The sequence below is a fragment of the Corvus kubaryi genome, unplaced genomic scaffold (assembly GCF_017639235.1).
Source record: "Corvus kubaryi isolate FWS band 111438036 unplaced genomic scaffold, C.kubaryi_AGA036_p1.0 138, whole genome shotgun sequence".
Classification (NCBI taxonomy): Eukaryota; Metazoa; Chordata; class Aves; order Passeriformes; family Corvidae; genus Corvus; species Corvus kubaryi.
The window spans coordinates 19,036,132-19,062,620 of record NW_024580672.1 but is presented as its reverse complement, the minus strand read 5'-3'; the positions used below and the strand labels follow the sequence as shown (position 1 = coordinate 19,062,620).

Sequence of the window (26,489 nt, the reverse complement as noted above, 5' to 3'; positions counted from 1 at the left end):
CACTTGCAGAGACTATCACTTAAAGCTAAAATCATTCCAAACTCCGTGTTGCTTTGAGACCTTAATCAGCCACCTTTTGCAGTTAATTGCTATTTTGGCAGGCTGGAGAAAGGAAATGGAGATTTTTAACAATTTCATATCAACACAAACCAAAAGGAATTTGATGAGACAAATAAAAGGACCTTTTCCTAACTCAAAGATGCTCTGCTTGCCAAGTGCCAGAAGCTTTTTGCAAACGTCAGAAGTGGGAGAGGATTATTTTGAGAAAAGCTTGCTAGGCTCCTTTGTAAGGAAACATTTTATGCAACACAGGTAAGTTCCATTTGGAGCATGCCCTGCCTAACCCATCTCACCCAGGATGTTCCACCCCAGTGAACCAGGTTCTTGGGAGGCTTTGTGGAGCTCTGATATGCACTGAAAAGTAACAAAACTGGGTAAATTTACCTCTCTGTCCATATCCTAGGTGGTATTTCCTACAGTAGATGTGCACCACAGCATTTCTGACCTTCCCCTCATTGAGCAACACCACAAACTCAGCATTATCAGCAAGGACTGTCCTCTCCTGATTCACCCAGGAAAAAGCAATGGTGGAGCTGCTTGTCATTAATATCCACTTCACTTTAAACTTACTGAAGCACTGGAAACCTCAGAAGCTGCTATTCCAGTTGCTCATAATGTGCTCTTTGTTTTGTGTTTGGCTTATCTTTGAGCACAATGCACTCTGAAGGAAGTACACCCACTCCCTGATGTTTTCCTTGGGAGCCAGAAATGTGTGTGCAGCGTTTTTGGGGCAGTGGTGAGTAAAAGTGGAGTGTGTGTTATGAAAGGTGCGGGGGATGGTGGTGGTGGTGGGATGCAGGAAATTGTGCTCAGCTTTAAAGTCTGCAGATCCAGGCTAAAAGCAGAGTTCTGACACTTTCTGGTTTAAAATTGTGCAGCCCGAGTCAAAAAGCTCAACCAGCAAATGCAGAGCCATTGCAGCTTGATGGATGGCTGTCCAGGGCTGGTACACCTTGTGCTGTGAGCACACCCAGCCTTTGGAAAGTTCAGCAGCTAAACTGAAACTAACCATTATTCAAATACTTCTGGAATGAGAGAATCTTGTTTACTTTAACGGTTTCCCTTCCTAACAGGCAGGCAGTGCTTTCCCAGCCTGCAACGTTTCTTCTCTCCTTAGAATTTCCAAAAGTTACAGAGTCCCTGGATCCTTACACAACTAATTCTGATCTCTTTGCAAATTATTTGATTTTTTTTTTTTTTTAGTAATAAATCTATTTGAGAAATCCTAGATTTTGTTTTAGCTCATGATAAATATATTAATGTGGAAAGTTTAACTTTACACATGGCTGGCTTGGGAGGCTGCCTGGATAGCCCAGACCTAGTGTGTGTATATATTATTTATATTTATCTTTATTTACATTCATTAGTTATATGTATATGTATATGTATATGTATTTTTATTTTTATTTTTATTTTTATTTTCATTCATTATTTCTATTTCTATTTCTATTTCTATATTTATATGGTTTATAGGGAGGACATAAGAGCACAATAGAGTGTTTAAGGATTCTGAACTTAATCCATAATGTTGCCCACTCCTGTTTATGGACAATGGTATTGCAGCTAAAATCCTGATCTGGATGTGGATCTAATCTCACATATGAGTCCATGTCCCCTCTACTGGCTCATGTGGGAGAGAAGGGCAGCCCTCTGTTGCTTACTAGAGATATTCTTTATTCCAGATAGTGAATTTTGATCTGAACATCTCCCTGCTCTCCAAAGCCCTGTGGGATTCTCTGCCCCTGCACTCTGAGCCTCTACTGGGTTTTGCCAAATGACTTTTCATTTTCTGCTGCATTCTGAATATAGTTCCAAGGCATCAAAGACAAGATGGTAAAAAAATGAATGAATTAAAAAAATGAAATCATGTGTCCCCCTGCTGCTTCTTTGTCTCTTAAAAAACAAAGACAAAACCATGTACAGCCACCAGATACAGACCTCATTTTACAGTTCCTTTAAATTTCACAAGGACTCAATCTTAAATGTTGAAATTCAAAAGTCATTTGGGATTTGGGTCAGAGTGACAGGTAAATATTATGGGAAACCTATTTGCAAGGTACTGAAAACTCAGTTTAAAAGCTGATCTTGTAAAAGCTCTGATTTTACAGGAAAAATTAAGGAGTTTTTCTCTGAATAAGATTCAAACCTTCCTTTAGATTTAAATTGCAGCTCTGGGTTTTTAATATACAATGCAGTTTGTGAACTGTTGCTGACATCTCGCTCTATCTTGAGCAAAGCAATTTAGAGACCAGGCTGTTTTCCTATTAAATAAATAAACAATACTGTTTCATTGATGGTTCTTAACAAAAGGGGTCAGCCCCATTGTTTCTGAAACAGCAGTACATGAATCTGAAACATAAATTATTAGTATCAACAGAAAAACTCATGATGTAGTCAAGCATTTGTCACAATGAATGAAAAAATAAACAAGTTATTCCCCCAAGACCTCCGTGCTATTTAGAGATGAATGAAAAGTTCATTGAATAAAATAATCAGCTTGAATATTTTTTTGATTGTTCTGTGATTATTTGAGAGATTATATCTTACTGAAAGATCTACACATCAAATTAACTTTTAAAAATGCTCTAAATTAGAGGTTAAGCATTACATCAGGTTTCTTCAATCCCACTTTTATACCATCTTAATGTTTATAATTTTTTCTAACTAAAAAATCTTAGTGAAATAAAAAAGTTGGACTTCCTTGTGTTTCTAGTATCTCATACTGCTTCATCCTTTCTGGAGAGAGAAAGGAATAACAGAAGAGAGAGGAAAATACCTGAAACCGGAAAATGGAAAATCGAGATTTTTCCGTTTTCACAACACAAAATGAAATATTTTGTACTGAATTTGAAGCATTTTATTCAGTGAAACACCTGTTCCTATAAAAGTGGTGGCTGCATTTCCTCTGATGTTGTCTTCTGTTTAAATTAATACAAAACCAATTACTTTTCATATGTCAATTTTTACAGACTAAATGAAGACTCTTGTAGTATTTGCAGAATTAAATCTCAGACCAGTGAAGGCAATGCACTTGGAGCAGCATCTCCTCTGCAGCACCTCAGTGCATCAAGGCTTGCTCTGGGCCTCCATTTTTCAGGCTGTTTCACGAGCACAAACGAGCTGGCCTGAAGTTTATAAACAGCTTTAAGTACCAGCTCTGAGCTTTGCTAGAGCAGCATCCATCACAGCTACGTCAAGGATGCAGCAGGGAGCTTTGTCTTATCTCCTCTCTCTCTCCAGTCGTGTGCTCTCATACCTAGACAGTTGGCTCATTAAAACAAGTGTGATATTGCTGAGCACAAAAAAAGAAAAAAAGAAAGAAAATAAAAAGGGAGACGCTGTTTTTAAGACTTGGATTTATAGTTCCATGTTGTAATCAGACATCACAGATTCTTTCACAAGATCTATAAAACAAGTTTTCTCATGAGAAGCAAGAAGGAAAAAAAAAAAAGAGAAAAAGGCGGGTGTGCTGTCCCCCATTAAACAATTGTGAGGTTTCAGTTTAGTGCGAGCTTGAGGGGAAAAAGGGGACGTGGCAGTAAATCATCTGTGCAGCTCTCAGCCATAAAGTTTCTTGAGCAGTCAAAACTGCCAGGGCTTGTTTGGATGACTTATTCCTAGGCAGGGGGGGATGGAAGAAAGTTTATAATACAGCTGCAAACTTTAGCTGTCTCTGGTGTCACTGTTGTTTACGTTACGTGATAATGTGCTACAGAAACCTCCTTCTATTTCAAAGGTGACATTTACCTCCCTGACCTTGTTTTGGGATTGTTTTGCCCAGCCAACAGAGCAGGAATCTGGAATCGCCTCGGCACTGCTGTGCCTGGGTCGGGTTTTTGCTGGGAATGGGGGTTTGATGAGGGGGATGCAGGTCAGGATGGGCTGGAGCTGAGGAGGGACCAGTGGATCTGACTGGGGTTTGGATCAGGTCTTGAGTGCTTTGGTCCCTTATCCAAATTGGTGACGGATTGAGTGGTTGGTCTGTGTTGAGGCTGGAAGGAAGATGAGTGCCTGCTGGCTTGGGTGGCTGGTACCCTTGGATAATTCACCTGCTGCTGGGAACAGGCTGCCAGAACTCTGTGTTAAGTCACCAGATCCTCTCCATTAGGCTCAGGCTAAAATTATCATTGCCCATGTTGATGAATGACATCTAAAATCCTAGCATCATGGAGTGTTTTGGGTTGGAAGGGACCATCTTGTTGATCATCTTCTTGATCATCTTCTTGATCATCTTGTTGCAACCCCCAGCCATGGGCTGGGACACCTTCTGCTATCCCAGGCTGCTCCAAGTCCTGTCCAACCTGGCCTTGGACACTGGCAGGGATGGGGCAGCCACAACTCCTCTGGGCACCCTGTGCCAGGACCTCACCACCCTCACAGGGAAGAGTTCTTTCCCAATATCCCATCTAACCCTGCTCTCTGGCAGCTTAAAGCCGTCCCACCTTCTCCTATCACTACAAACCCTTGTCAAAAGTCCCTCTCCAGCTTAAAGAACTTCATCACTGCACTCGTATTTCAAATTTTAGTCACGACAAACTGTGTACAGTAGTTGGCAAGACCGTTTTCAGCAGGAAGCAGTGCTTCTGTTTGACAGCACAGGGATTTATCAGATTTATCTGATTTATCTGATAGGAGCACGTGCCTGGTGCCTGCCTGGGTCCCAGCAGTGTGCGGGCAGGGGTGCAGTTGACAGACAGTCCCTGCCTGGGTGAGTGGTGCCAATGCTGAAGCACTGAGAGAAAACCACTCCTGCAGAGCAGCAGAACTCACCCAGAGGGATGTTCCATAGTGCAGCAAGTCAGATGGAAAGTTAGGGGAGGATATTTTAAATATGTGTTTTAGACAAGCAACTCGAAAATTTGTGAGAATAATTCCAGAACTGGCTCCTAAACTGTGTTTTTCTGGGGGAAATGGAGGAAACTAAGCCTGAGCAGGACTACATTTCTCTTTCTTCTCCTGAAACTCTCTCTCCTCACTTTTTCCTTGTGCACTGTCACGAGAAAGACATCCAGTATCCCGAGACCTCTGACTAACGCTTGAGATTAGTATCTTTTAAATTAAACAGAACTCAGCCTGACCTGTCTCTGTCTTAAATTTCTTAATAGTATGAAATGTACCCTTTAAACAACCTTAGACCCGTGGTTCCCCCTTCTCCCCTTAATCTCAGGTATGATTAGTGCTTAATGGACCTTGAAAAGCACCTTTATTTACAATGGCCACAGGTTGCTCTTGCCTAGATATGATCTCCAATTTTCAGTTTTCTCTTGAAACAAAACCCAAAATAGTGGGACACATACTTGGTTATTATGTTCATGTATGCTCCATTTTTTTCCCAGAATCACAGTCTTTGGTGAATGATTTGGTACATATAACTTCTTCTAAACCAAAGACAATGGGCTGCTTTGTTCTGAGCAGCACTGATAACATGATATCTCTTACACAGATACACCAGGGTATCAGGTGCCAAGGGGCTCTTTCCAACGAGGAGGACATCTGAATCCAGGACATTTATTCTGCATCTGAGGAGGTGCAGTGAGAGCAAGAGATAGGGCTCTCCTACCCACTATGTTTTGCTGCACAAAAAAGCTCAGAATCCCTCAAAATGTCAGTCAAAACTGATTATCTGTCCTGTGTTATTTGCTGAAAAACAGGAATAAAAGTACCTAGTGGTTTAAGAAAATCAACCCAAGCAGGCAAAGGCCCAAACTGTGATTCCAGCATCATTTCTTGTGTTGAATAAAACCCTGTGGGTCTGAATTCAGATCAAAACTATGTCAGTTATGCCTGAGCCTCTCCTCATTGAGCACGTGTTTCCAAGGAGCAATCTCCAAATCCCACAACCTTTCCAAGACCTTCCTGACTCCACTCAGACTAGAAAATGAGAGAGGTGAAGCTCTCAGAGCTGGTAGGTGATCCTGAGGGATGAGATAAACAGTCATTACCTTTGCTAATGATGGTGAATCCCTGTGATGTGCTAATCACGAAGTAGCAGCGCCCACATCGAACGGCCTAATTGAATTTCCTAGGAATAGATTACAGTGGGATTACTGGTTTTCTCCATAATGGCATCAGATCTAATACAACCAGCCAAAGTTCAGATATATTTGCATTGCTAATGTGGCTTGGACTGATTTCTCTTCTATTAACAATAATGTTGCAATAATGGCTGGAAATCCTGGTGGAGGCTGGGGCTGCACCACTCTCAGGAGTGGGAAAAGACAGGAAAAGTTCATCAAGTCCAGTGATAAAAGGTACCTGTATCAAATCTGGAGAGAGCAGTAACCACCTCCAGGGCCTCTGTCCTATCCCTCAACCAGAAGAAAAGTCCATTCGTTATTATTTTGTATAATGCACAAGCTTTAACATACAATCCCTGCTCACTTGGATTATGTCATTTTCGGCTATGCTGATTTTCTAGTAATTAGTATCCCCAGGGCTGGGTACCATCTGTTTTCCACAGTCCCTATCACCTGAATATCTAAGGGCAGATTTAAAACATAAAAAAAGCTCCAATGGGATGTAAGTGCCTATAAAACATGGATTTTCATGCTCATCTTACTATCAGCACATTCAGGGTGCTTACTTTGATTCCCCTTCTCCCCACAGCCTCTTTCCAAACACAGCCAGTGTGCTCTCCTTTTCTCCCTGGCCAAATCCTGAAAGGTGACTTAATGTGTGGAGACTCCCCCTCAACTGCTGTGTTTTAGGCTTCAGTACATGACTCAGTGGATAAATATTCAAAAACAGGGCGATTTCTCAGTGCTGTTTCGCTGAGCAAGTTAAGGAGGGTGACAAGGCCAGTGAAGTTTTGATTTCAGATGATCAGCATGGAATGCAGCTGAGCAAAATGAAAGTGGTGAAAAATCACTGGCTGCACAACACATCCAAATTTGCTTAAATATATTTCCAAATTAGAATAATTTGGATTCTCCATAATTGAAAGCTGTTTCAAGTCTTCTCTATTTTTAGATCATTACTGCTATTTCATAATGTTCTAATATTACAGGATTTAAGTCCTTGCAGCAACTACACTGGTAGGCAAAAACTGCATGGAAAAATGAGGCAATTTAAAATATGTCATTTGATAAAAACAAATGGAGAAAATTGAAAATATTCACCCACATGTAATATCTTCTCAAAGGACAGCTAGAGAAGCAACCTGGTGAGATTAAAGGAATCTAAAAGTCAAATAATTAATGGCTACAGTGGATTGAAAGGTGAAATAATGGTTAAGAAGTAAGAACTACAAACAGTAAGACAGTGAGAGAAACATGATGGAAGGCTGTGGAGGATAAGGTTCTTTCACTCTCTTCCAATCCTAGAGCCCCTTATACTTGATGGGATGCTCTCTTAGTCTCAATTTTCCTCATCTGAACACTGTCCTCAAAAGGATAGCTGTCAGGTTTTGGGTTTTTTTAAAACTCTTAGGTAAAACATTTAGAGAATAATTCTATAGATCTCTCTGATGTTGGGTGATATTTTAAATAATAGTAGCTCAGTATCTAAAACCTCAGGTCTGAAATCTCAGTGTCTTCACCAGTGGAAACCATGCATTGAAGACACAGTTTCACGTCATAAATTTAGAGATAACCTTTAATAATCCATTGGCTGGGTGTTTCCATGTGTAAGTTTGTGTATAGCTATTTACATTCTAATTTATATGGTGAGGGAAAAGTTCCCCTTTTTTATTGCTGATTGCTGATATTTGAGGTATGTGAAGTATTTTTTTGCACTGCTGTTTTTAAAATAAGGCTGAAATAATTTACGCACAAACTACTGATAAGGCCAAGGATTTTATTTTCACTGCTCACTGAAAAATGCGAAAAATGTGAATCTAACTTTTAGGGCTACCCACATTATCTGGCAAGAGACTGAAAACACCACAACTCCTCTCCTTTCTTCCCCAAACACATATGAGAAACAGGCCAGGGATGCTGTGTTACAGAGAATTGGACAGATGGGTCCTTATCTGTGCTGTACAACCCAGACCCTGAGTCCCGCTGTGGCTTTGATAATTTTTCTTTCTATGATTCATAAAAAATAAAGTTAAAACAATGAAATCTGTTTAAGTAGAGGTTAAATTTTGATATTACTGAACTATGCAAAAAGCCGCTCTGCGAGTAACTTGATTCGCCATATGGGATATAACTAAGGCAGAATGAATCCTAAAAGCCTTCAGAAGAATAGGGCAGGGGTTTTTAAAAGGGATCTGCCCCTGAACACACAATGCTCTTTGTCTGGAGATGAGCTCTGAGCTGCAGGAGGTGTGTTTGAAATGCTCCACCTGAGCTGGTTTGCCCCTTTAAGAAGAAAACCCCGAGTTCTGAGGGAATCCAAGCCCTGGTGCAGAGTACAAAGGTTGGGAAAGCTTCACTGTCGTCATTTTTGTTTCTATGCCCAAAGACTGTACCCAATAAATCAGAGATTTTTGCGTGTTGCTCTCCTAATATTCTGGACTGAGACTCTTCAGCTCAGGTTGCAGACAGAAATGCTCACAATGGGGCTGGGCTGCTCAGACTCAAAATCATGGCTTGTATTTGGGATGGAATGATGGATCTTTAACCCACTGGACACAGCATTTTACTCACTAGTTGTTAACTACTGAGATTAGTGTGTATAATATGAGTTTCTTGATTTCTATATTTTGATTTCTTTACAGCTTTGTTACTCCCCGAGCCATCTCAGTGCCTTCAGCAGGTTTAGTCAGGAGGCAAAGCACTATTTTTTAAGGGTAAATGTTTCAAGGACTGAGCCAGTTCTTGTGTAAGTAACTTGGGGGCTGTGACTTAAAACTGTCAGTTGTTTGATATTTATCATGGCAGGGACTGCAGTTACCGCAGAAATAAATTCTCCCTTTCCACAAGTCTGTCAGTGATGAATAAACACAAATTACGAGCATCACACCTCACACAGTGCTTTATTTTTGCAAAACAGTTTTGGGGACAGAGTGGTTCTTTGCTGGAGTGGCAAATTTTTGGGCTTCTGCATTTTGTCTGGTGCTGGTTGCTTTCCCAAGTCATTCCTATAAAATAAGATGAGGTCGAATGTTGTCTAGGAGGTGCTGAACACCTGATGTGCAGTGCTCTGTGATTTTCTGGAGGTGGGTAACCCCTGACTTGCTGTTGTCTGTTGGTTGTCTGCTACACACCCTCCTGTTGGTCTGAACGACTTCCTCCAGGAGTTCATCTGCAGATTTGTGAATAATCCAGGGATGCTGTGCAAGTCCTTGCACCTTGCATGGCTGGGGTTGCAGCAGCAGCACCAGCTCAGTGCCTGGCTGACAGATTGCTGCTCTGCTGATGCCAACAGGTCACACCTATTTCTAACTCCCAATTTGCCCTACGAGAGATTATTGAGGCTGAAAGAAACATTTGCTCAATTTCTGCTTTTCTCAGATTCTTTTCTCTTTGAGGACAATTTCCTAAACAATCTTGCAGCTCTTAATGAGCAAAGCCTAGAGTGTTTATTGTAACCTGCTTTGAACTGCTGGCAGCTCCAGAGGAGGGAGGGCTTCGAACAGAGCCTGTCTTGTGCCAAAAAGTGAGCTCTGGGCAGAGCAGGGCCGAGGTACAGGAGCAGGGCAGCGTTAATAAAAACACTGCAAATGAAACGTTAGCGCGGGGTGGTGAAAGAGCTCAATTTTATTTTGTTTTCACACATTAGGTTTTGCTTAAAGCAGACAAGTACCAGGGAGAGCGTTCTGAAAAGAGGCTTTGTATAGGAGCTGGGGCTCTATCCATCAGATTTGTCATTTCAGGAATGCAGCCAGATGTATTGACTTACTAGCAATTGCATTGGTGCCATCTGGCCTGCTGGAGGCTGTATTAAAGATGGAAAAAACTGAACAGAAAGAAATGAAATTTGTTCATCACGCCATTACCCTAGCTGCTTATTTAAAGAGGGAAAAAATGTAACTTCTTGGCAGGGGGTATGCTGTTTGAAAATAAAATAGGAGGTCTAAAGGACCACAAGTTTCAAAACCAGCACTGATGTTTATACGCAGACTTGAAAGCTGGGCCTCACTGTTGTCATTTTGTGTAATTTTTTTTGATGGAAAAATGCTTTCAAATCCTACTGTTCCAAGTCATGGAGCAAAAAACACCCGGAGACCCCTGCCTGTTCCACTGCAGCCTTTATCCTCGCTCCCTCTCAGTCCTCTGCATACCAGTTCAGCTGTCTGAATCGCCTCCTCCTCCCAGAAACTGAGTTTGTAGGTGCTGTGCTTCCTATTGCTGTCCCAGGAACATCTGCATAACTTTGGTGTCATTTCTTTTCAGACTTCTCAACATCACCCTCTGAGCAGAACTGCTGGTCCTAGTACAGCAGTAGTAATAATACATTGCTTAATACTGAAACTCCTAAATGTACTTAATGTCATTAATAAATCAAATAAATCCATGTAGCAAGTGTTTCCTTGCATTTCATGTAGCAAAATCTTTTTCTTAATATTTTTAGGATTGGGGTAAAAATTTATTGACACTATAAGAATTTTTTCAGTATAGAAAAGTATTTTATGGCTGTAGGGTAAGAAATGTTCACCAGCCTTATTGGGGTATAATTTTAAAGATGCCTTTATTCATATTTAATTCTACAATTAGTCTTCCTGAATCAGTGCCATCTTCTTGGGAAATTATTCCATTCATTTCACAGAACAAAACTGTGGGTCTGAACCTCCTCCCACCAGTGCTAATGGAATTTGGACTGACTCCTGTAAGAGCCCATGAAGCAATTCCTAGCCATTTTCCACCTTCAAGCTTTGCTGAAGGACAGAAAAAAGGTTTAATTACTAAAAAGTGATTATACATAGTTTTATAGTTTTCAGTACTCTCTCATAGACATACTAGTCCATTTACTGTTGCAATAAAAGTTGTTTACAGCTACTGACAAAAATGATGAAACAAAGGACCAGAGGTTTTTTTTAAAAATAAATATTTTTCTGTTCTGCTCTGGTGTCTTCACTTCTTTTGTTTTTGCCATTTAAGATAGAATGCTCTCGAGGGCAGGGAAGTGGAACTCTGTAAAATGCTGAACTACTTGTGGGTGAAGTCAGTGTTTTAGCACTCCCAAACACATGTGTTAGAAGAATACATGATAGTTTTAGGATTTCTACAACCATGAAACCTCCACTATAGCACTGCCAGGGTCTTCACTGTGGGGTTTTTTTTCCAACAAGATGAGAAAAGCTGGCACCAATACTGGAAAAGTCAACAGTGACTAAATACCCTTAAAAGAAGATGTAATGTTCTTACTCATACCAAGTCATGGAGCTGTGTGAAAAAAGACCCAATTCAGCCCTCATTAAAGGTCAGGAAAAAGATTTCTGTTGTCGACAGTGAAACCTGGTTTGTTTCTGCCAAGAGAACAGGGGGCAGCATCACCTGGGCAGGAGCAGGAGTTGGTACCACACTGTGCCCTCGTGTCCATAGCCATGGAGAGCCCCAAGCTCGTTCAAGGGTGCTCCTAAGTGGGACTGGACTGAAAAATCCCCAGTGCCTGAACCAGCTCAAGAAAACTCCATCTGAGTTTGGGAGAGTGCCTAAGATGCCTGTGACAGCCCCTGTTTGTGTTTTGTGCTGCTAACAGCCCATCTCCCTGCATCAGGGTACAACAGCCCAGCCTTAGCCCATAAAGTAGATTTGGGGTTGCCCTGAGCAGCTGCTGCTTTTAAATGTCTGCTGAGAAGCATGGAGAGGGTTTGTTGCTACTTAGGTTTTAGTAATTTGCAATGTTCTGAAAATTATTTTAAACAAGGTTGAGGGTTTTTTCCCCCACCTCTGAAAAATCAGTATCTCTGGTAGCAACGTCTGGATTATTCCCCTCGCGGATTAATTAAAGGGCTTAATCTCTGTGCCTTTTATTTTGTAAATTCAGAATGTTGACATTATTATTGTTAGCAGTAATCTCATGATCCCAAGCAGGAAGGAGGGAGGGCTCAAGCATATGACACTTAGGACAAAGTGCTCCTCTGGCCAGGAACCGCACACTGAGCGGAACAGCGAGGGGACACAACATTCTCGGAAAAGGAAAACATTGCCATTTCTCTGCAGGGAGCCTTTGCCCATGCAGAGGTTGCCACCAGACATTGGCAGCCCTGCCAGGAACAGAAACACTCCCAAAAACTGTGGTTAAGTTTCGAGGGAAAGAGGGCAGAGTGTAAGACTGAAAGTTTAAAGAAAAAGTGAGAAGGGTGGCAGGAGGAGCTGTCAGATTTACATTGCAGAAAAGGTTGCAAAGACTAGAAGTAAGAAGAATAAAAACATTAACAAGCAATGCTAAATAAATACAGGCAAGTAAATATATTGCTGAGAACAGTGTAAAGTCTTCCACCATTTTTATAATTTATTTAACTTATTTTATATATTATACTCCTGCACAAATGGAAACACTTTCTCTGTGTCTTTAGCAGTATAGCATCCATAAGATATACTAAGAGTTGTAAAAGGGGTGAGGGAAGGCAGGAATACTTTTATTCCTTACTGTCCATAGTGGTTTATTGTTTGATTTCTTTTTTAGTGCACTTTTGACACCCAGTAACAGAGGGTGAGAGTTGCTGGTGCTCAGAAGGCACAGATTCCATCTTATCTGGTGAGTTAGGTGAGACTTTAACATTGGCTCGAAAAAGTTCATTGTACACCAGAAAATTTAAGAGAAGACCATGTGGAAAAATCCTTTTAAAAAGATCTAGAAAACATGGAGCAGCACATGTCCATATGTAAGTATTTAAACCAAACACAGGGTTATAGTAGCTTTGGACCACTCTGAAATCAGTGGATATTTTCTCCATGTATATGAGACCAGTATTTTGTCAGTCTGCTTTTCATTAACGTAAACAGCCTGGTGGTAGTGACATAGGTAGTGACAAAAGGTGTATTTATGATAAATAATGGACTGACAAAGGGGAGAACTGTGCAAGGGACAAGTTCCATGTGTACTTTTTGATGATGCATGACCTACCATTACTCCACAGGTTTTTATCATCTCTACATGAAAGAAACACGTTCTAACCAAGCTCACGTGGATTTGATAGCTCTATCTTTGTAGTCTGTTCTGCAGTACTCCCCAATGGGCTGATAATAATATGTAGCCAGCCACCTTTAAGCCATTGTTGGGTCAAAATGGAAAAAATAGAGTCGTTTCCAAAACTTAAAACCCCTGTATAGGTGACAAGAGAAAAAAGCAAGTGTAAGTCCAGGCAAAATCCTAGAGGTGGCCAGCAGGTTTAGTGGAAATCTGAGGGGGATTGAATGCCTTGTTCAAAGAGGGTCTCTGCACAGACTTGCTGACAGCCTGCACTATTTCTGCTTTTCCTGTTGGGAGTCTGCTCTTTCAGGGAGAATCCCGCTGCCTGTGGAGGTATGTCCAAGTGAGAAACTTTAAACCGTTGTATAGAGGAAGATAAAACAAAACTCAGCTGGTTTATTTCTGAAACTGCCCTGGAAATGAATCCCATGGGGTCAGTGAGGAGAAGGTCCTGGTGCCACTCTGCTCTGCGTGAAAATTGCACCATGATTTCAGCTCACCGAGACTTTGTTCCTTGGGGGAATGAACATGCAGTCCTTTGACAATATGTTTTTTTCAAGTCCAGATTTTCAAGATGAAACATTCACTCTGTGTATTAGGATTAAAATTAATAATTGACAGCCTAATGAGAAATCAATCCAATCTGTCACTTCTGCCAAAACCAGGCCCCGATAAGAGAAATGGCTGCTCTTGTCCTTCTCCTTGCTGAAGTTCAAGTTTCTATGTTATTAAGTGGTTTATTGTGCTTAGGTGATATACTCAATTTCTTTTTTTAAAGATGTTGTTGTTTCCTTTTTTTTTCCACTTCACTGACCACTCTGCTAAGTGCATTTAAGGCTCACTGACAGTAGTACTTTGAATTTCAGGAAATCGAGTGACTCTTATTCTTATGCTATTCTTTTTCCCCACTCCAGAATGCCTGTATTAAGCACAAAGATGACCTGGATTTTGCAATTAAAAGAAAAGTAATTTGATGATGCACACACAGAGCACTGGGGCACGTATGTGTGCACATAAACACCGGAGTATCACATGGAAGCTCTTAATGAAAACCTTATGATAAGAATAATGCTCAGGTTACAAATTCTACAGCTTATCTGGTATGTGTGGTAGGTGATAATAACTCTGCAATTCAGTCAGGGTAGGAAAGCAATTTTAGTAAACATAATACTTGAAAGCAATTTCCAAATTATTCCCTGATTTCTAGTGCAGAGTAATCTCCAAAACAGTTGGGTTATTTTTCAGATCCCATTTCCAGTTTGTGTTGGTGGTTTTTAACCATTAGTGCCACTTTGCTTGCCACCTCAAACCCCTCAGTTTCAGCATGTGATACTTTAGAGGGTTGCACTGACAAGGTTCTTGTTTTCTGACCAGACCCTCAAGCAGAGTGTTCCTTACACTGGACACAGAAACATGACATGGAAAACAGGGACAGATCAATTATGGCATGGATTCAAACGCAGCACAAATCGGCTTCTCTGCACTGAAAGCCTTTAAGGATTTTCTGAATAACAAGAGAACTTCTGAACATGTAAATGGGCTGCTCTTGAGGTCAGTGCAAAACCTGGCCATTCCTGTTTGGCCTTTCCTCCTAAAATTTAGAGCTCCCTGGAAGATGGAGATATTGCTTCTTTCCTACTACTCATGCTACAGTTGTACTTCTACATTTTCCAATGGTTAATATGGAGTTGAGGAGAAGAATCCTGTCCCCGCATCACTTTACTTTTCTCTATCCTCTGTGCACTTTCTGCCCATGGGCAGGGAATAATTGTCCTTAGCCCCTAAGTATGGTGGGCAGCGCTGCTCAGCTCTTCCCTCCTGCTCAAGTACCCACAGGGACAGTCCAGCCTTCCACCAGTGCAATGACAGTGTTGGGCATGAGCAGAACAGTATCAACAGCGTTCTAAAAGACACAGTTCTACTAGCCTGATATAAAGGCCTTACGCTATTGAAATTCTTCTTTAACTGTGCCAGGAAAATAATTGAAAGCATATTTAGCTGTATGGATGTAGAAACCTACAGGAATTTCGTTGGTCTTGTGGTTAGCTAAGGAAAGATGTGGAGAGACATTTAAACCAAGAGTTTCTACAAGCCATATATTCATGTTCCTGAAATTTGAGAGAATACATTTGACAGCACACTCACTTTAAAAACTGGGTATGAGGTTCTTTAGGATTGTTCTTGTGTGCCTTTGTCTGCCTCAGTAATATTTTTGGAGAGAGAATTTTGGTCACTCTTTAGGGTTTGTTCAGGGAAAGCAGCTTAGACCTGTTCAAGGTTGAGGCATTTCTAACTTGACCACAATTGAATGCTTTTCAGGCAATCTTTCAGCTTAGCTGAGCTCTTTTTTCCCAAGCAGAATCTCTCTGAATATTACAGTTAAAGCGAACTTTCCGTTCAGATCAAAGTGTATAGGCTGGCCCTGTGTTATCACCTGACAACATTATCGTTGGGAATATTAAGCTGTCAGCAGCAGATCTGAAGGAATCACTTTCCCAGTCTGCAGTGAATTATATAGGATGGGAATCTATCACACATAAAAGCCTTTCCATTTTCTAAGACTGTATCTAATTCTAATAGTTTCAATCTGACCTCAGACTGGATTTTTCTCTTGTTTTAAATCATGATCAAGAGACCTTCTAAGAGCTTAGCTGCAAGATTTGTAACCATTCAGCACATTTGTGTGTGCATTTGTGTTGTTTTTAAGATGTATTTAAATCTGCATGTGCCAAGCCTGTGTGTGGAGCCAGTGGTGTCTTTTTGCTAAAAAGCTCTTCCCTGCTCTGTTCTATTTCTTTCCCTTTCCTGTTGCATTCCTGATTAATATGTTGTTTGCGTGGCTTTGTGCTAACACACACATCATGTGGGACTGAGTGTGGGTCAGTGTCAAGTGGCACAGGATTAGGATGTGGGAGGTTGCTGGCATTAATGCTTAGCAAGTAGGATTAGGATAAAGCTGTAATTGAACAGTTCAACTAACCTGGGATTCATCAAGAGATTTGCAAAAGCACATTATAGTGGTCAATGAAAGGAAGTTTTAAACTATCGAGGCAGCATGGTTTTGCAAAGCTGCAACTGCAGAGAGGCAGGGCTAAGCACTTCTCTCGTCTTGTGTGTACAAACGTGGGATTCTTTGCTGGTTTTGGCATCTCAGGCTGTGTTTGTGAAGGCTCAGAGATAGTGGGGCAATGAGAAATGAAAAAGTGTTTTGTGTAAGGGAGTTCAAAAAATGGCAAAGATACCATAGTGTTTAATGCAACCTCATTAGAGACACATAATCTGAATTTGAAGGGAGTTGGAAGTGATAAAAAAATATATAAAAAATTTCAAAGGACCTTTAAAGAATGACTCCAGCAATTCACTATTTGCAGCCACAAAATTTCACGTATTTCTCTAATCCTGACTTTGTTTTTTTTTTAACTAAGGAGGTAACATGGGCCATGGTAGCTCAAAAATGTACACGCAGTACACAGACTTTGTGGTGGTCCTCTGGGCAGGGCTGATGTGTGATACTGCACTGTAGAGAGGGTCCTCTTAGCCCTGACAGGCCACCCCAAAACTGTACTGGGGGATGCTGTTGAAAAGCCCACAGTGCTGATAAATCCCTAAAAATTCCGCCCTGTTTTCACCTAAATCTGCATTCCAGCCACCATGCCATTGGCACATGTTAGCACAGAGAGAGCAGTTCCATTGTGTAACTTGTCTTGGCTGTGCTCAAGTTTTAAATTTTTTTTAGAAATGGGAACAAAATAATAGCTTTTGATGACATCATAGCTGTGGCTGAGATTAACCCTGCTCCCCTGTGGGGTGTTGGTGGGGTTTTTGCTCCATCAGCTCCAGGGATGTGTATATTTGTGCTGTGCTGGCAGCAGGCCAGGTCCTATGATTGTTTTATTGGGTGTCCACTGTTATTAAGCCCCTCTGTGTTTTTTCCCCTTTCGCTTTTTACTTCTGAACTGCTTTTCTGTAACCAATTTGCATTACTTTATGTTAAATTTCACGTGCCATGTGTCAGCTGAATTACACATCAGATCTAAAGATTCGAAGTCCTTTGAATTCTTCTTGGTGGCTACGCTATATTTACTATTCACTCACTCGTGTGTGATCAAGGAATTTAACAAGTTTTCAACCGTTTTTCATGTCTGAGGACATCTATGCACAGTACAGATTAAAAAAAACCTGTAAAGCTCCAAAAAGGGAACATTTAGGGATAACTGGCAACACAATTTATACCCTGCTCTGTAACAATCCTCTTGTGTTCTGGCCTTTATGTGCATTCAGCAATTGCATTATTCTGCTGATTTATGAGGACAAAAAAGTCCATTCTTTATGTCTGCGAAATGCATAGCAGAGAGAAGTCTTGATGTTGTCTCAGGAGAGCCAGAGGGGCACTGAAATATACAGATCATCAATAAATTATCATCGTAATAATGTCAAGTTGCTACACACCAGTCTCCATGAAATCCAGAACGGGCTTGAGGTTGTAAAAATATGTATCTTTTCTTAAAGCCTTCAAATACTTTTACTGTGGTTTATATTATAATTTAGCCATGTTGATGCATTTCTATGGCTCAGTAAAAATAATATAATGATGTGGGCTGTATCCCAATCCCAGAAAGTTTGAATTTCTAAAGATTCAGCAATATCACCAGATCTGAATCTTTTCATCAGTTCTCTTCAGTCCCACATGGGCCACCCATGAAGTCACCCAAATTTTTGTCTGAGGTTTCTCTGAGCTGCTTTTTCTTGGGAGTAAAATAGGTGTATTGAGTATGGTTCCCATCTTTATTTTTGACCTGTTTCTCTAAATCAGAGACAACAGAGAGAGCCGTGAATGACTTTCTGCTGCTCTTCCATCTGAGTAAAGATGGTGCAAGGAGGGTCAGAGTCAGGCTCTTAGTCACGATAAATTTCCTTGTGCTGGTGGCAGTATGCTCAGAATGCTTTGAAGTGCTGGTTTGTCAGAGTTCACAACAGTTCATTTCAGCTCCAAATAAAATATTATCTGACTTTGCTGGCTTTGCAGCACCAGGCGAGGTAACAGTGGAGCTGTTCTAAGTCATTTTACGAATCCAGTTTTCTTACACTGGTTTCTTTATTGGAATTCGTACAGAGCTTTCTTTAAACACAGCTTTGAGCTGAAGAAAAACAAAACAGTGTTTATACAAGACAATAGGGCAGACATCATTTACTGTATAGGGTTGATTTTGAGTTTATGCAGCTAAGACAAAGGGAAATGAACACCCCCATGTGGTATAGCCTCTGCAAGAGTGTAGCTTTGTTATTTTAAGGCTTGAAATACCATACCTTTTAAAGTTTGACTTATTGAGGAATATACTCTACAACATGTACTTTGTTCTGCAGAACACAAGCACAATAGTTTCCTTATGGCTTTTAATTTAGAATACTCTCAAAGAAAGACAACTTCCACCCTTTCTGATGCAGTTTCCAGCGTAGCATAAATGACATTTATCCCAGTTTAAAGAACTTAAAGAACTTTCAGCAGTTGATTTTTTAATACTTTTTTTTATAGGTCTAACAATGTCAGCACTAATGCATAAAATAAGCCCAGTTGCTGAACAGAATCCCTTAAACATTCAATCGTTAATTCTGATGTCTCTATCTTCTTTCCTTCTCGTTGTCTGCTGTGTGAAATTCTGAATGAAATAGTCCCTTGGGGCTCTTCTGAAGCTTATGAAGGTGTGTGTGAGAAATGGTGAGGACAACGAGGAATTTCAGGACCTGTGCACATGGAGGGATCCAACAGATTGCAGCTTTTCCACTTTTATCTTCCATTGCTTTTGGGTTAAGAAAGAGTGTTCTAAAATAATTGGAGAGAACAGAGAAAATTTTAAACTAAGCTGTTTATTAGTAAGGTAAAAAGAAATTTCCCCCTAATACATTAGTGGCTGCAAAAAAAAAAAAACTGACTCCAAAGTTTTATATATGAGACCATCATGCAGCCCCACAAAACTGACCTCAGTACAACACTAATACAAAGCTACAGTAAATCCAAGGAAAGGTGAACAGTGTCTGCAAGATTAAGAATTTATTTTCCATATTTTTATGTCTTTTGTCCTGCAGGCCATTATAATATTATCTTGAATGTTTTTCTGTCAGAGGGTCGGGTATGTCTTTATGTGTGGCTCAGGAACCGACATCCAGGTCTGAGAGTGTTTGTTGGCCTTGTGTGAGTTCAAAACCAACTTCATAAATCATATTTGAACCAGCAGTGCCGTACCTACCTATATAAGTAACAGATTTTCTGATGTGAAAACTCTCCGAATCTGAACAGGTAAGTGGAAAGCTGGAGAGGTCAGCTAGTCCCAGAGCAGTCAGCTACTGCAGACCAGTCCTGACAGAGTTTTGCCTAATTTCTTATTAAGAAAAAAAAATTGTGAGGAAAAGGGGCTGTTTTATTTTAAGGGTCTCACAGCATCTCTCAGTGGTTCAACTGCTAATAGCTAACTACAAGTGTTTGAACTGAAATATGTGCAGAGAGGGCACATTTTTCCATTAGTAATGTTGGGTTTTCTCAGAAAAAAATCAGGTTCTGCAAATCCATCTCACAAATCAGCTTCAGATGGACTATTTATTACTAAGAATTTGCAGACTTGAATATGTAGGAGAAATGGTTGCTTTCTAAAGAACAAAAGAGTAATGCCTCAATTGTTCTCCTAAGGGCTGAATGCTCAAATCTTACCTGCCTCAGCTGCCTCCCAAACCAGCTAGAGCAAGGTTATTTTTAGTGAGCTAGAGACTGAAAGTTTCATTTTGAGAACTTCAAAAAAAGTATAAATCAAGATAGTTCAGTGATAAAAAAAGCTTGGCTGGAGACTTCTATTGGCTTTTCATTATGAAATACAACATGAGTGGTTTGGTTGTTTTTTGGGGTTTTTTTATGAGCACAAACGTTACTTTTCACTGGCTGTCAGAAATGACCTGCTTCAGCTTCTTGTACAATTGACCATTGTGATAAGTCATGAGTTTGCTCTTTTTATCCACTAGAGTGAATAAACAGTGGGATTTTGTTCATCTTTAAAATCCATTATATGGTATTTCCCAGGGGAGGTAAGCTTTGTATTTACTTGTGTGGTAACTCTTTGAAATATGACATTTCAAATCATTACCTTCTTCCCAAAGAAGCATTTCCAACAAACCAAGAGTTTGGCTATATATGTACATTTCAAGGGCTAAAAGAATTCCTTAATGTGAAGACACACTGTAAGTTTAATTAAATACAGGGCTACTGCACGATTAGATCAGTAGTCTGTTTATATCAGCAATGCTTTCCAGAAAAAGTTTTGACAACCAGCTGCTGAAAATAGCTTCAGAAAACCCCCAATGAAAACCAGCAGTAAAAAAAATCCCCGAGACTAATTCACACAGAAGTAAAGAAGGAGTAGCTGAAGACCCTATCTCAGTTTAGGTTAATGCTGGCCTCTTCGTGGAATCATTTCTTTTGATGTTCTAAGGGAACTGTCTTGATGTTTTATACACTTGTTATTTTTTATCTCTTTAAAGCTACCACAGAGATTTGAGTGTGAAATACTTTTTCAATTTATCACAGAGCCTGGATGAGGACTGCACAAAAAAGAGATTTCAAAGGGACACCTTTACAATACTTCCATGTATGATGGGCATTTCTTTAGTAAAGTCTTAAAAAAGTTGTACCAAGTCAAAAAGAAAAAGGAGGTGCCACAAAAAAGAAATACTTCATGAGAAACTACCAAGTTCAAGTACAGAGATGTTGTTCTGATGTTTATAAACATTATCAACATGCTACAAACTGACAGACAAATTCTTCTGCATTTTTGGCACCACCAGTGCCTGAGTCATTTATTTGCCATTGATTAAGTTAGTCCTAATTTTATGTTTTAATGCACTGGCATGAGAACTTAATCAGCCATTGCTTGAACAAACAACTGTGGTAACTATTGAGATAGGAGAAAAAATTCAACCTAGGCCAATGCATTTGTAGTTCAAATATTATCTGTATTTAACCTGTCTCTGCATGGGCTAGAATCTCATATTATTCTCTCAGGACTTTTATTCTTGTTTCCCTAAATAATTATCTGGACTACCTGACTTTGTGCTTGGCCATCAAACTTGCTGAGTTAGGAACACTGAGGAAAGGTTAATGTGCTGTCCTGCTGTTGATTATGTCAGAATGGGTTAGGTCTGAGAAATATAAATATCCAGGATGCCAAAGCAAATATTTCTATTCCCTTGAACTCATTAGCAAAAGTTTATTTTAGATGTGATGGGATGCAAGCTATTACTTGGAATTGATGGATAGATTAGGATGGATGGAATTCATGCACGTGGCAGGTCAGTATCTACTGGAACTTAATATTTCCTTACTGAAAGCTCAAAAATGGCTTAATTTATGAATACATTCTTAGATACCAGTATTTTGTTTGATATTTCATCACTCATAGGTAGAATTTTTTTCTTTCAGTTCTTTCTGGGTTTCGATCCTGAACGGAAATAAGGTAAATCTATTAACTGGCTCATATTTCATGCTAAAAGGGGAATGACAGCCATAATTCAACATGAACAGCACATGGGAGCATGAACACCATGTAGAACTTCACATAACTTATGGAGCCTAAAGTTAAAATGTGAGCAGCCCATCAGAATCCGAGGAAATATTTGGTGCATTTTTGTTTCTCTTAGTTAACAACGAGCTGCCATTCAGCCTCAGTTAAACTGCCAGAGTGGTGAGATAATAACAGCAGGAAATTCTTGAGAGATAAATTCAAGATGGTAGCTACAACTGGACTTCTCTGAACTGATTACAGTTCTAATTGCAATGTGAAGCACACTTATAGTAAAGCTGACATACTTAAATTTTTATTAAAAACTATAGTAGAAGAAAACCTCTTATCTCACTTCACTCCCATGCCACCCTCAATACATTCACTCTTGAGCTTCGTTTGCAGCTTGCAGGGGACAAGGTTTATTTGAGCTGGTTGTGTTTTGAGTTCCTTCTGCCTCCCACTGCAGAATGTGCTCCACAAGTCCTTTTGTCACTCTGCCTGGCCATTCCTTCTGTTGCCGTGCCAGGGTTTATCACCACTCACTCCTGGACAGTGTTAATGGTGCAGTCACTTCCTCTCTGCCAAACAACCCTAACATTCACCAGACTTCCCTGCACGTTACGGAGCAAGTCAAGTATCATTACCTGAAATGGTAAAAAAAATTAAAAACAGAAAAATGTTAGTCTTGTTTATAGAAGGAATTTTGATAGATGCTGAACACCCTTTTGAAAGAGAAATGCAAGGAAAAGTTGTCATTTTGGATATCTTAGCATAATTTCAACTGAGTGATGCTTCACAATACTCAGGTTTAAAAAAAAAAACTCTTATGGAAGCAAGCTCCTCATTTTCTTCTTTTGCTACCAAAATACCTCTATTTTAAATGGAAATGAAAGCCAAGCTAACAAACGGTGGAGGGCTGAAACCAGTGATGTGTCACCGCCCAGTGCAGTGTCAGCAAACAGTGTGGTGTAGTGGAAACAGGCAATTCTCAAACAACCACAATTCCCAAGTCATCTCTTCTTTTTTTGTAACACACAAAACATGTTTTATTAGGGAGCCACATGGGAAAAGGTGGGAACTATTAAACCTTAAAATGACTGCCAAGGCAGACAGAAGTGTTTATATATATGCAATTGAAAATCTGGGGAAAAAAAATGTTATTTTGGGGAATCCTGGGAAACTGAACTAGCTGTAGAAATTTTGTTGAAGATAAACATTTTTACTTCAACAAATTTCTTGGCGATTGGTGAAGAGATACTGATGTTTACCTTTGGAAAACTACCACTGTGCTGCCAACTACACCAGTCAGAGCAACATTCCAACTATTACATCTTCTTATTCACTTAGGCTTGACTCCATGCAAGAAAATAATTCCCACTGTTCACAGATGGAGAGGTTGTAAGTCAGAGCCTCCCAGTACTGGTGATAGTGAGTCAAGCCAATTCAAAGCACTGGCACAGAGGATTCCCAACTTTTCTCTTGTTATTGGATGGAATATTGGCATCTGAGGACATTTGTTGGGTTAAGTAACCTTGTGGCAGAGCCACCTCCACCCTGTGGAGAGCAGTAGAGGCCAAAATCCTAAATGGGAGGTAGATAACACTTCTGTGATCATGGCATTTTTTCCAAAGATGGATTGAAATGGAATTTTGATCTATAGGATATTCAGAGGGGAATGTTATTCTAACGAGACTTTTTGGAGTGGATCCTTTCCCCTGTGTTTGGACTGGAAAACCCATATGAGGCCAAAGAAAGCTTCATAATGGAAGTTTTGTGAAAATCAATCCTCCTCGTAAAAATATTCTATCTGACCAAATCTGCATCTCATAGGTTTTTTCAGCTCTGTATTGGAAAGCCCATTACCTACAAGGTCCTTCCTTCATGGCTTCAGCAGTTATTATATCTGAGGGAATAAGGAGAAAGAATAAGTTTCTACATCTCTGGAATTTATGGTAGCTTCTGTGTTTTCAGGGTAGGCAGGGCAGCAGACACCAGCCAGAGCTTGCAGTACTGAAGGATTCCACCTGCAAGCTGAAGCTTAGACATGCAGAGCTTCCAAATCAGTTCTGAAGCATGGGGAGGGGAAAAAAAGAGAATTATTTTGCATCTCCCAACCTTCAGTACTCCTGTTTTGTCACCTCATGGGCAATTTTGGCTAACAATGCACAGCTATTCTTTTCCCAGTTCAACCAGTCCTCACCAGCCCTGCTGGAAGGAAGGAGCCTGGGCTCTGAGAGCTTCCACTGACCGAAGAACCCAGCTCAGGAGCTCTGGGTTTGCACCAAACCTGAACTGAAAGATTGTGGCTTTTAGGTGACCCAGGGGACATAGGCAGCTTTACACTGCTCTGATCTACAGCCAAAGGGGGCACTTCTGAATCTGTAGACTCAGAAACCAGGATTTTCAAAGGAAATTAAGAAATGTCTCCACAAGAAGTTAATGCTTATGGTGAAAAGTCAGAGAAATGGAAATTCAGTGTTCATTAGACACTACATTTTCTTCAGCTTCCATGTAAAAGCTCTAAGCTTTAAAGAATAAAAAGAACCAAATTTATTATTCTTCACTACACAGTAGCATCTGGTTTGCTGTGATTTACAACCAATTGTTGGTTTATTCATTTGTGTTTATCTTTTTTTTTTTTTTGGTGAGTAAAATGGGAGTTTAGCCTGTTAAACAGCTGTTGTCTGATAAACCTTCTGAGTTCATTGAAATATTCAGGGGTCTAAAACCTTATAAAGGGACAGTGTTTAGATAATGATTTCTCAATATTTCCTATAAAATTGAGCAATCAAGAATTGGTTTTGCTACATTGCAACCTCAAGGTAAGATGACATCTCAGTAGCTAATTAGCTTCAACTCTTCTGGCACTTGTCTTAGAATTGTGTCAACATGTCCTTATATCCTTTCTTCAAATGAAGGTTATTTCTGAAAAGGAAAACCTGATTCATGTCTTGAAACAAATGCAGACTCTGAGATTAATGTACTATAAATTCAATCTACCCACATCCTTCAGTGTCACACTCCCTGCAGTAGCAGCAGCTCTGAGAGTGGGTGAAGCCTGGATGGTCACTAAAAGCTTTGGAGAGACTCTGCAGAGCCTGGGTGTGAAGCACACCAGATTTGAACAGAGCCTACTGAAGCACAGATCAAAAGGCACTGTCAGAACTGAGATTAAGCCTCATTCCATCAGGGAGCTGGGAAAATGGAGGAAAAATCAGGAGCTGTAGTGGTATTTCTTTAGCAATATTCTTGAAGGAGATCAATATCATCTGCAGAATTAGCTGGATGTGGATGGAATGACCTGCTAAGCCAAGTCTCCTTTCTCTTTCCAAAGCCTGGGAAACTAACACCAAACCATCCTTTAAAATGTGGTTTTATGACCAGACAAATGTTAAAGTGTGGAAAATGTATCAGTGCAGGCACATCTACTTGCTTGCCCTTTGCTGCAGTGGCTGATGTTAACTTGCCTCCTTCCCAACAGAGGAAAAGAAAAAAACAAACATGGAAAGTTCAGTCAAAGGAAAAGTTGTCTCATCAAATATTTTTCACTTTGTGCAAGCAGCCTGCAGGATTCAGTTTGGGTTTAGTACGAGTAATTCCTCTTGAATTTAGTGCTGCTTGTTCACTGAGTAGAAGCTACAGAGGTGGTAGGAAACTCCAGGCACTCCATGCATAATCCCAAGTAAAATCCAGGACCTTTGCCTGTTTGACCTCAGCTGTTTGGATCAGATTTGATGTTTTGCATACTCTACTCTGGTCTTCGAGGATTTTTTTTTTACCATGCAAATAAAAAAGTTGAAGAAGTTCACAGTGAGATAATGAAATATTGCATGCAGCAGAGATTAAATGGCTACCTTGGTTTGTCTATTGTCTATTTACCAAAAGACACTGGGGTTTTTCGAGACCCTTTGCCTCTTTGTTATATATTTGTTTTGGTACTATGAGAGGACTTCAGCTTACCAGGTCTCTGTTGAAAATACAGTACAGCAGAGAGAAAACAGCCTTGGAGATTTATATTGGATATTAATAAAAATTTCTTCCCTGAGAGGGTTGTTAAGCATTGAAACAGGCTGCTCAGGGCAGTGGTGGAGTCCCCAGCCCTGGAGGGATTGAAAAGCTTTGTAGATGTGGCATTTGGGGACGTGGTTTAGTGGTGGGCATGGCAGTGCTGGGTTAATTGTTGGACTTGATGATTTTACAGGTCTTTTCCAGCCTAAATGACTCTATGACTCTATCATAGCTTTTTACTTTATTTTTCATATGTTCACAACCCTGCTGTGAACATACTTCTTTTTGGAGGTACCATGAACAACCAGCCATCTGCTTCTAGGGGTCGTTTATAAAAGACACTTATTAGGTGCTTGTCCAGCTGCTCAGAAGCCTAAAGTGGGCTAAAATTGAATAGTGGAGTGAAACACAATCACAGAATTATTGTCACCAATTAGGTGAAACTCACTTAATTGCTGAAAATGTTACTGAAGCGAGTCATCAGGTGATGGCACATTTCCTGCTAGTGATAGAAACATTTTCTTGGTTGAGTCTTTTATTCATACCAGAGGCATGTGTTGGCAGAGTTTGGCAGGGTTTAGAGGAAGTGTGTGCAAAGTACATAAGAAACTCTTACCTGTAAATGTTGGGAAGACCTCTCCCCTCTCAGATTTGTGCCGGTGCATGACCCAGAACCCACTGACGTGTGCTTTGATCTTCACCTACAGTGCTTACTCACAAAATGCAGTTTAGAGCAAGCTCTTGCAAGTTGCTGCATGAATGTGACGGATGTCACCCTGCAAGAAAAGACAAAAACCCCTTACTCTATGTTTTTCTCATGTATTCTGGCAGAAGATTGGATGGTAGCAGCCATGTGAC

At 40.3% G+C, this 26,489-nt stretch overlaps 1 long non-coding RNA gene across 1 annotated transcript in view; it reads left to right on the top strand.

The window, feature by feature from the left end:
- The first annotated feature begins 358 nt into the window (after positions 1–358).
- The window catches only part of LOC121660253, a 94,550-nt gene continuing 68,419 nt past the window's right edge, over positions 359–26,489 (top strand). The window contains exon 1 of the long non-coding RNA XR_006014571.1: positions 359–796. This is a non-coding gene — a long non-coding RNA (uncharacterized LOC121660253). The remainder of the gene's footprint in view (positions 797–26,489) is intronic.